We start from the raw sequence: 12236 nt of genomic DNA on the forward strand, positions 1-12236 counted from the left end.
TGTTGCCTATCCCTGCACAATGGGAAGTAGGCAAGCCAGCAGAGGCAGTGTGATGCTCTGGGCAATGTTCTGCTGGGAAACCCTGGGTCCTGGCATTCATGTGGATGTTACTTTGACATGTACCACCTACCTAAACATTCTTGCAGATCAAGTACACCCCTTCATGGCAACGGTATTCCCTAATGGCAGTGGCCTCTTTCAGCAGGATAATGCACCCTGCCACACTGCAAAACTTGTTCAGGGATGGCTTGAGGAACATGACAAAGAGTTCAAGGTGTTAGCTTGGCCTCCAAATCCCCCAGATCTCAATTCAGTTGAGCATCTGTGGGATGAGCTGGACCAACAAGTCCGATCCACGGAGTTCCCGCCTTGCAACTTACAGAACTTAAAGGATCGGCTGCTAATATTTTGATGCCAGATACCAGAGGACACCTTCAGAGGTCTCGTAGAGTCCATGCCTCGATGGGTCAGAGCTGTTTTGGCAGCACGAGGGGGACCTACACAATATTAGGCAGGGGATTTTAATGTTTTGGCTGATCAGTGTATGTTATATTGCGTGTGAGAATACTATATGAACGTGCAGCAATACTGTGTGCCGCTTTCCACCATTTGGCACTTGGACACACTGAATGATAACTGTGGATGATGAAAAGCACTCCTACTAACAAGCACAGTCAGCTATGTGCCTTGCATGGCCTTGTGTCTCTAAAACGCTTTCTCTGCTCTGCAAATCTCATGCTCGCCTTTCAATACGCTCCCATCTGTGGACACATTCAGTCGGAGAGCAGAGACAGGAGGAACACATGACATTTCTCTCCATCTGCGACCTCCCAGCACTTCAGCTTCCCTCTGAATGCCGGGCAACAATGGAGACGAACTCGGAGAGGGAGGAAGATTGCCTCTCTATTCAGGTATGATACACAGGCTCAAGGATAGCAGATTCAAGTCAGAGAACAAAAAGGTTAGAAAGGCAGCAAAACCGACTCACAACGCGTTGTGCGGAGGAACTTCGACATTTAAGAGGGAAACATTTTTCGCCTATCGCTGAGGGGGAATCATGATAATGAAGATATGTCGATGAATTATGCAAGAAAACAAATTTAACGACTCATTAAACGATAACGAGACAAATAGGGTTACGGGACCATTTGCAACTCGGAATTCAATGATGATGCACATTTACAAGTGAATGTCACGTGACTGCGTCACAAGAGGGGGTTTTTCATAATTGCCATGTTTTAACATTTAGGAAATGTTAAATAAAGGTGGAAAAAAACCCAGAATCTAATTGTTGTCCAACGAAGTTACGACACTCTATATAAAAGTAAAAACTGAGAAACCAAATTATCTGCTATTGGCGGTACGGCCCAGTGGTTAGTCGCCTCACAGCAAGAAGGTCCTGGGTTCAAACCCCGGGGTTGTCCAACCTCGTCCTCTGTGTGGGGTTTGAACGTTCTCCCCATGTTTGCGGTGGGTTTTCTCCGGGTGCTGCGGTTTCCCCCACCATCAAAAAGACATGCATGTTAGAGTTAATACTCCTGTCTGTGCCCCTGAGCAAGGCATGGCAAGACGAACTGGAGTTGGTCCCCGGGTGCTGCACGGCGGCTGCCCACTGCTCCCAGCTACACCGCTAGAGTCGGTTAAATGCAGAGAAAGAATTGCCCCACGGGCATTAGTACTTTGTAGATAGCCGTCTTCCCGTAATACAGCATGTGCCTTGTTTTGTTGCAGTTTTAACAGGAAATCTTGGCACATCCTTCGCTGCAGACTTGTTCTATTGGACAAATCAGTAAGCTCAAGTGACCTTGAGAAGTATTGACTCAAAAGCTGAAAACTTTTATGCGAGCACACACACACACACAAACACCAGCGTTCAAAACACCTGCAAAGTAAGACATTAAACAATCGCCCAGCTGGCAAATTTGAATTCATTTTTTGTTGTTGTTTCTGCTTTCCCGGTGCCCTTTGAAGAAGTGGTGCAGCGCAGTATAGCCATGAATGCTGGAACGTTCCTCTGAGTCCGGCACTATGCGGGTCTCACATTTAGGCAACAGAGAACGAGAGGGAGCAGACTCCCATAAACAACATCACAACCAGCCAGGCATTTTAAAGGTGCGATGTGCAACATCCGGGCTCTGCTGAGGCACAGTGTGACCGGTGACTATTGCGAGGGGATGCCGAGTGGTGGTGATTGAAACACAGGAAGTGGCGCGAGGTCCACCCCCCCGCCCCATAAATTTGCATTCGAAACGCAGGAGCTAAGTGATTTTTGTTGTTGTTTGAAGGCATGTGAAGCGCCACTCCCCAAATACGCGGCTCCTCGGTGAATTGTGCAGCAATTACACCGAACCTATCTATCTATCTATCTATCTATCTATCTATCTATCTATCTATCTATCTATCTATCTATCTATCTATCTATCTATCTATCTATCTATCTATCTATCTATCTATCTATCTATCTATCTATCTATCTATCTATCTATCTATCTATCTATCTATCTATCTATCTGTCTGTCTGTCTGTCTATCTGTCTAGCTATCCATCTATCTAACTATCAATCTGTCTGTCTATCTATCTAAGGTTTTACATAAAAAATTACCCCATATCAGCCTGAGAGAGATAATTCAAGTAAGTCCACATTAATCAATGATACTGTAACGACCACGGATGAGTAGACTCGCTAGCCCGTTGGCTAACGGGGTCGGACCCTTTAGTCGACTGGTTAACGTGGGCGACCCGAGTTCGCGTCCTGGCTGCGGCGGATTCCCGGCTGCCCCCTGAATTCGATACGTTGGTGTCAGAAGAGGGATGGTGAGACCGTGAGGCCATCGGATGCATGTGCGCCCAGAGGCGTGAGGGAGCTGGTATGCTGAAGTGCGGGGACGTGCTTCCCGAAAGGGGGGGGGTAGTGCAACAACCACGGATGAGTAGACTCGCGAGCCCGTTGGCTAACGGGTCGGACCCTTTAGTCGACTGCTTAACGTAGTTGCACGTGGTGCGGGGGACCCGGGTTCGTGTCCCGGCTGCCCCCTGAATTCACTACTGGGGGGGGGGGGGGTGACTGAAAGTTCACAACGTTTGGCGTGAATCCCAGGAAAAGACAAGGAAAGTGTGGTTTGGAATAGCGAGCCCTCCACAGCTCAACAAACATACTACTGGTTGCCCTTGAGCAAGGCACTTGATTCAAAGTACAGATGTTCAGGGGAGCCAACAGTAAAGGATTGTGGGTGCAAGACTCCCAGGGTTTTGCAGTGTGAAACACTTCAACATGGATGTATAAGGTACTGTAAAAACTAAGATACATGCGGGGTACATGGAATAATGGGGTACTGAAACAAAAACCAGGAATGTTTGAGGAACTCAGTCTGAACCCTGTCAACAAAAAACTGAGTTGCAGAGATTTTCATGACAACCCCAGCAGAGAGGTCAGAGGGGCGAGCTTCACCTTGATGGCAATTAGTAATGTAGGGCACAGTTCACAGACAGTCACATACAATTCTTACTTAACACTTTGCAAATAAAATTGTGTATTCACCACCACATGGGACCCGGCAGACCTTTCACAGTCCATGGTGAGACGCTAGCAAAAAAGAAAAGCTCGGAAAAGTTCATGGCACAGCGAGGGGGCGAGATTGAATCCACGGTATGCAATAAAGCACAAATACAGGGTCATATGCTGAATATTTTAGATGTATTCGTATAGATTGCTGAGGAATATGGCTTGGATATAGAAGGCATGCTTTTTGCAGTAATCATTCAAACTATGTGTTGAACACAGTTTCATCTAGTAACAACTACGCCATTGTAAACTTTTGTGTGACATAAATGTCTCTTACAACGTAAACAGTTGTTTGAAAGACCCTGGATTGATTTTCAGCTCTCAGTGACAATCATACTTGAGACAAAAAAAGAAAGATATTTTAAATGCACTGGATGAAATAATAAATATAGAAGTTAGAGGACAATACTTATTCAAGGGTTGTCACAAGACCTATGGATCTTTTTTGGGATTTTTTCTCCACAATTTTACCCTGGCCAATTATCCCACTCTTTCCAAGCCATCCCAGTCACTGCTCCAACCCCTCTGCCGATCCAGGGAGGGCTGCAGACTACCATGCCTCCTCCGATACATGTGGAGTCGCCAGCTGCTTCTTTTCACCTGACAGTGAGGAGTTTCACCAGGGGGACGTCGCATGCGCATGGGAGGATCACACTATTCCCCCCCCGAACAGGCGTCCCGACCGACCAAAGGAGGCGCTAGTGCAGCAACCAGGACACATACCCACATCCGGCTTCCCACCCGCAGATGTGGCCAATTGTGTCTGTAGGGACGCCCGACCAAGCCGGCGGTAACACGGGGATCTCAGATAGCAAAATTGCTGTGGCCCGGATCCGTCCCACACTGGCACTTTCATCCGGCCCACGTACCGCATGGAATGATAGCACTTGGGCGGTCCGCTCCTGTTTGCCAGAACTGGGCCAGAACCAAGCCATAGCAATGCCGCACGTGCCACATATTTGCCAAAGGTGGCCCATATTTGTTTTGTGATATTTTGGCCATATTCACCATTTACCACACGGGGCCACTTCAGGGTCACATCCAGATCACGTGTTGCCGAGAGCACCGCATCGTTGCAAAAAAAGGCCCACATTTGATTTGGCATATTTGCTATCATACATGTGGGTCACTTCAGGCTCATATCCATTTTGTCAGGGCCAGAACCCATCAGTGCCACATCATTGCCTGAAGTGGCCCACATCTGGATGCTATCTGGGATTCGTGATCCCCGTGTTGGCAGGCAACGGAATAGACTGCCATGCCACCCGGACACCCAGACCTATGGATCTTTTAAGTATTAAAACCATAGTATATGGCAATTGTCCAGGGTGTCTCCCCGCCTGCCACCCAATGGCTGCTGGGATAGGCTCCAGCATCCCTGCAACCCTGAGTAAGGATAAGCGGTTTGGATAATGGATGGATGGATGGATCTTCCCAGTCCTCTGGGCTCATGACAATGTACCTACAAATAACTTGTATTAGGATGATTCTGTTACTGTAAGGTTTCCATTCTCAGATTGAGAACATCCTTAAACACACACTCGTCATCATGGTAATGACACCCACAATTTTCTCATGCTGCCTTGTCTTGCCGATATTAAGTGCTTGAATATCACAAAACTTCCTCCGGCTCAATGAGTCCAAATCTGAGGTCCTTTTATTTGTCCCCCCTAATCTAACTAGCGAGCTGGGAAAGAGTCTAGGGAACCTGTTCTGCAATGTTACACACCCTGCCTGCAATTTGGGTGTCTTTTTTTACTTCGAGCTCCGTTTTGACTGTTTCCGATTAGGAACATCGGAAAAGTTAAAATGTTTCTGTCTCAAACAGACCTTGAAAAAGTCACCCATGCATTCATCTCATCACGTCTGGATTACTGTAACTTCCTGTATTCGGGGCTCATTCAAAAGTTCATCTCCCGCCTCCAGCTCGTCCAAAACTCAGCAGCCAGACTGTTAACAAATTCCAAGAGACATGAACACATTACTCTCATTCTTGCAACTCTTCACTGGCTACCTGTTAGGTATAGGACTGATTTTAAACTTTTACTAATTACCTTTAAAGCCCTACATGGCCTCGCTCCTACATATAGCACTGATTTACTCACACCCGATGGGCCTGGCCACTGCCTGCACTCCTCAGGCAGGTCCTTTTTAAATGTTCCCTCAGCCTTTTCTGTAAGAGCCCCACAGCTGTGGACCTCCCTACCTGAGGAAATGAAACTAGCAAACCTAGCTAAACCTAAATTAGGCTAGCAAACCTCGATGAACCTAAATTAGGCTAGCAAACCTAGCTAAACCTAAATTAGGCTAGCAAACCTCGCTAAACCTAAATTGGGCTCGCAAATTAACAAATTAGGCTCACAAAATCCCTTCTTAAAACTTGCTTTTACAGGAAGGCATTTTGTTGCCCAATTTCTTTTTATTTTTTATTTTCATGGGGTTTATCTCTTATACCTTTATAATTTTACGTTTTTAACTCTTTACTTTTTATATTTTTCTTCCATCATCTTATTCTAATTGTTTTTATCATAATCCTTGTTTTATCAGCTCTAATTCTCTACGTTTTAACTACGCTCCTGTGACTTTAACCTGACCATGTTTTACCTTGTTCTGTGGAGCGGATCTGGCATGAGGTCCTATATTTTTATTGTATTTTGTTGTTTTATCTTGACTATGTGCATTATTTCATCCTGGCGGCCTGTCCAGGGTGTCTCCCCGCCTGCCGCCCAATGACAGCTGGGATAGGCTCCAGCCTCCCCGCGACCCTGAGAGCAAGATAAGCGGTTTGGATAATGGATGGATGGATGGATGGATGGATGATTATCATCAAACTTTGTCCATGAAACGTGCAAACGGGTGCTGTGCTTGCTAGATATTGCTGTCAATACTTTCTGCTTCTTGTTGTTGGTGGATAAACGTGTTTGGTTTGAAAAATAACTTCCAGCCAAGTTTAAAGATTACGGTAGAGGTGCAGATCAACGTACGAGAAGTTGACTGGAGATACCCGGTGGCAGGTTTGGCCGGCAGAAAAACTACATGGTAAATGTCCACCATACGTTCTGAGCTTTCAAAGCTTTCAGAAAGGAGCATCGATGAAGGATCACATGATGCAGACTGGTCTCGGATCAGAACTCCTCCATTCACTTTTGCAAATAAGATCTTTGTCCCCTGCATACCAGTGATTGATTTTTGGGAGGCAAATTTTCTGAGAGGAGCAATTGAATCAATGGAAGATCTCTATGGGGTATTACTGCTGCTTTGCCTTTTACTGTAGTACGGAGTTTATATGGAAGGGCAGTAGATGCTGCTGCCGCTGCGTGTGTGTGTGTGTGTGTGTGTGTGTGTGTGTGTGTGTGTGTGTGTGTGTGTGTGTGTGTGTGTATATGTATACAGTCTAGCAGGAGCCCTGGAGTGCATCAAAAGCTTTGGAAGAGATCTTGGGCTTGGGGTACAGGAGAGGGAGATAGAGGGAGTGAGAGAGAGAGAGAGAGAGAGAGAGAGAGAGAGAGAGAGAGAGAGAGAGAGAGAGAGAGAGAGAGAGAGCGGCACAATCAGACAGAAGGCCTGGCTGCAGGGAACAATGGCGCTCTTGTGCTTTATTATTCATTTTAATCTGTATCTCATGCATAGGGAAAACATGCTTTTATATCATAACAGGGCTCGTGCCCATTTTCAGTCTAAAAATTCCAGTATTTTTCCAGCCCTTTTCTTCCAGACTTGGAGAGAGGGTACTTTTCCCAAACAGCTCTTGAGAATATTAATGATAATACACAACTGGGGCCTGTAGTGTCAGTTGTGTGGTATGCGGGTGTAATTATACAATATCTGATGTTGCAGAAGTTATTCGATTTCCATCACCGTGTAAATTGGTTAAGAAACACGCTTAATGAATAAAGTAATTATTACTGTTTTTAATAATGATATTTAATGAGACTGTGGAAGTGCTGGGCCTCTACGCTCATTAGACAAGACAAACGAGAGCGCCTCACTGAGGATAATGTCCGTTTTCTCTACCAAAATATTAAGAGACCTCTTCAGAAAATATATTTTGATGAAAATGTATTGTCCAAGGAAACATTAATTTGCAGTATACCATGACCATGGAGGGGCTACTGTCTAGTTTCAGAATTCGACGCTGTTAAAGGGCAGCACGGTGGCCCAGTGGTTAGCACTGTTGGCTCATGGCAAGAAGGTCCTGGGTTCGAACCCCAGGCCGTCCCAGGTCTTTTCTGTGTGGAGTTTGCATGTTCTCCCCATGTCTGCATGGGTTTCCTCCCACCATCAAAAAGACATGCATGTTAGGGTTAATACGCCTGCCTGTGCCTCTGAGCAAGGCAATGGAAAGAAGAACTGGAGTTGGTCCCCATGCCCACTGCTCCTATACAATAGGATGGGTTGAATGCAGAAGAGAAATTCATTGTAAGAATTTGATTCGTTGTACCAACACAGTGTCGAATAAAGTGGATTTCTTCTTAAAGTCTGTTTCTCCACCGGAAACGTGCACGTGCAAACAGTCAAAGGGAGCACGCCACCTTCCAAGGTCATGTTCGCCAACCAATCTGTGAGAACATCAATACAACTTTTAAAAAAAAGAAAAAAAAGATTTAAACTCAAATCTTGGACTCTTTTGTTCTTCTATATTATCTAATCACCGTTTTCTAGCAGCTTCCATATCTTTTGAGCCCTGTGAATTAAGAAAACCATTTTCCATACTTTTTGGGCAGCATGGTGGCGCAGTGGTTAGCAAGGTCGCCTCACAGCAAGAAGGTCCTGGGTTCGAGCCCCGAGGTAGTCCAACCTTGGTGGGTCGTCCCGGGTCGTCCTCTGTGTGGAGTTTGCATGTTCTCCCCGTGTGAGTGGGTTTCCTCCGGGTGCTCTGGTTTCTTCCCACAGTCCAAAGACACGTAGGTCAGGTGACTTAGCCGTACTAAATAGTCCCTAGGAATTAATGCTTATAGGTGATTTTCCATAGGACGAACTACACGAACTCCCAGGCTGGCGCGACTACAAGTGGAACTACCCCGCCCCGTAGTCGGCCCTCTCCACTGTCGTGTTTCCATGGCGATGTAGGAACCGCCGGGCTCATGAGTTGACGTCATCATTTTGCGACACCTTTCACCGTGACGCAACTACAGCGTGGCGAGAAATGTCGAGGTAAATCTTCTCATTTCTCCTCGAGGACTCGAACCCCCGCTGAACCTAGTCGGTGGCTTGGTAAGCCAACAAAGCCTGCACCTCCTCGTCTGGCCATTTTCCGGCTGATTTCTCCATTTCGCTTGATCGAAATTCTCTAGTGTTGGCGCTTGCTACCACACAGGTTGGTTGCTGGCTTCTAAAAATGGCGCTTGTCGAACACCGAAGTAGTAGGCTGGTTGCTTCCGACGTTCAGCCAATCAGCGTCGAGCCCCGCCCAGCAGGTTTTCAGGGCCGCTCGGAAGTACCTACCCCAGAGCAGGGACTACAGACGCTCCCGTAAAAGGCCCAATAAGACTTCCGGTCAGGGGTCGTTTCTCTAGTTCGAAACACGAGCACAGCTGCCGGCCCCCTAATAGGTTCGGGTAGTTCCGCTGGTGGAAAACGACCTTATGTGTGTGTCGGCCCTGTGATGGACTGGTGACCTGTCCAGGGTGTCTCCCCGCCTGCCACCCAATGACTGCTGGGATAGGCTCCAGCATCTCCGCGACCCTGAGAGCAGGTTAAGTGGTTTGGATAATGGATGGGATGGATTTTCCATACTTACTAAACCTGTGCACGACAAACCCTGCTTTAACTCCCAGTAATCTTTGGTCTCTGGCGTCATGACAGAGACCCTGTCATGAAAGGGCTTTGCACGTGTGATTTGACTTCCAGTGCACAAAGCGCAGATTCCATTCTGCCTCAACGTCACCAAAGCACTGGGAAGGTAAGGGTTTATTTTCTTCATCCACACTAGGTTAAATAGGACTTAGCTAATAATGTGCTGCAGCATAACAGTACCTCATTTTGTGATTCTGGCTAAGCTACAGCATCTAAAACGCTCGTGAAACACATTAAACTCCGTAACGAACACCACATCCGGTGGGTCTTACCGTAGCACCTTCTGAATAATATTCCCGGAGTCCATATCAGACTCCCAGACCCACCCACACCAGTAGCTTCATTATAGGCTCATCATGGCACGAACAGTTAGAGGACAAACGTATGCACAAGTCAAATTTCAACTCAGTTGCGTGTGGATGGCGTGGCGGTCTATTCCGTTGCCTACCATCACGGGGACCGCCGGTTCGAATCCCTGTGTTGCCTCCGGCTTGGTCTGGCGTCCCTACAGACACAACTGGCCGTGTCTGCGGGTGGGAAGCCGGATGTGGGTATGTGTCCTGGTCGCTGCACTAGCGCCTCCTCTGGTCGGTCAGGGCGCCTGTTCAGGGGGGAGGGGGAACTGGAGGGACGTAGCGTGGTCCTCCCACGCGCTACGTCCCTCCTGGTGAAACTCCTCACTGTCAGGTGAAAAGAAGCGGCTGGCGACTCCACATGTATCGGAGGAGGCATGTGGTAGTCTGCAGCCCTCTCCGGATAGGCAGAGCGGGTGGAGCAGCGACCGGGACGGCTCAGAGAGTGGGGCTGGATACAATTGGGGAGAAAAAGGGGGAGCCCCCCCCCCCCAGTTTAAGGCAAGTCCATCTCTCAAACTACAATGGCGAGGCCTGCAGTCACACACAGTAAGTGCCGACAGTATTTGTGAATAATTCTTCTTCGTGCCAGGTGGAGTATCCTGCCGCTGAAATCACCACTACACGTTCATCTCTATGAAGACAACACAATGGCTGAAGTAAGACTAGAAACATGTGTCGCGGGTGTTTGAATAGTCTGCAGGCTTGTTTTTCTTTTTTAAGTATGCCGTCACTTGTTTCTGGAGTATAGGATGTAGTCATATAAGCACTGGCTGTTTGAGGTGCGGTATTTGTGGCACTAAACAAAGAGTAAGCCTCGCATCTTTCGCCGCCCTTCCCTGCTCATGTCCCTCTGTGCTGCTTTTTAAGAAACTATAGGTAATAACAAGTTGATGCCACTGGTTCCACAGAGTAGGGCAAGTGTTTTACATGCTTTCCATTTAAGCGCTTTTCCTTTCCTGTTTCCTTCTTTTCAGGGTCAATTTTTTTTCTGCAATAACTCTGCACAGGGGAAAAATATCAGGTAAGCCGGCTTCATATACCACTGCATTTTTTACACCCTGCTCTACCTTATCATATTCCCCTCATTATTACTGCCCTCTTTCCAATAACCAGAGGCAAGGAGTCATAAAAATTCCCTTTTTTAGACCCATAAATTATTCAGAGTATTACTAATGCTGGATACACAGACCGGGCGCTGGTGTATCGTTTCTGTTCTGGTCCAGCTGACACACCTCAAACTCCCAACAGTGTGGGTTTCACCCCCGCATCCACCTGCAGCACCAGCAGCACCTTCAGCACCAGGAGCACCAAGAGCACCAGCAGCACCAGGAACACCTGCAGCACCTGCAGCACCAGGAACACCTGCAGCACCAGCACCAGGAGCACCAGTACCTGCAGCACCAGCAGCACCTGCAGCACCTGCAACGGGAGCAGACCAGGGGGAAAGTCGGAGCTAAAAATCTACGTCAGGGCACTCTAAGCCTCTCCTTCCTCCTCTGGCTTTGATGATCCACTCTCACACTGATCGTACCCTTCCCTTCCCTTCCCTTCCCTTCCCTTCGCTGTAGCTATCTGTGTTTTCTGCAACACGCAAGGAGAACAATTAGGAAAGACATTTGAGGTGACAAAGCCTCTTCGCTTGTTTGATCCTCTGCAGCAGCCGCCATCCTCTCGGTAGTTAGTCAAGCAGAGGATAAGTGAAAAAAAAATCAAACAGAGGAGAGACTACAGAGACAACTCATTTGTTGTTTCACTTCACAAGAATGGGCAATCACCCCATTTGTCTACATACAAAATAAATACTGCAAATAAAAAACAGCAACACCAGTGGAAGCTGAATTTGAAATGCTGAGTGAAGGAGGGGGGGGCTGGGGGGGGCTCATAAAGTCTTCAATGAAAGCAGAACTTCGTCTGTTTAATTGCCATAAGAGTGATGCTTCGCTGAACTGCTAAGCAGCACAACTGGCTTAAACTTAATTAAAATGTCAAGCCCAAATTTAAAAAAATAAAAAATCAATCCATCAATATCCAAAATGCGCTGCATCACCCAGTTTGCAGCGCAGGTCGGTTTGGTTTGATTTCACGTGCCAATCAACGACCACATTTCAGGTTTGGCCCAGAGAATAAAATGAAATGATTAACACAGCACATCCGTCACGCTGGTTTGGGGTAACCGTGGATTCGGATGCTGCTGTTCCTGTGGAAACATCTCTGATAGCAAGTTGCTGCAGAGGACTGAATGCAGCAGTCGTCGAAGCGTCATGTCTGGGGGACCCTCTAGTGGCGATGACCGGAACCAGTAAAATGTACGGAGATTGTAGTGGCAAACCCTCAATTCAGCCAATTTGTGCGCCATCAGAGACCCCCATTGTGTTAAATTAATGTTCTCACTCATTAGATACGGCGCTGTTTATCTATAATTACTATAGACGGTTTAGCCGTGACGACGCCAACAGGCTTCACACGCTTCCCATACGCCACGTCCCCGTACAAAACCTGGACAAGAACTGGACCGGCTTAGA

Source organism: Lampris incognitus, chromosome 2 (assembly GCF_029633865.1).
Source record: "Lampris incognitus isolate fLamInc1 chromosome 2, fLamInc1.hap2, whole genome shotgun sequence".
NCBI lineage: Eukaryota > Metazoa > Chordata > Actinopteri > Lampriformes > Lampridae > Lampris > Lampris incognitus.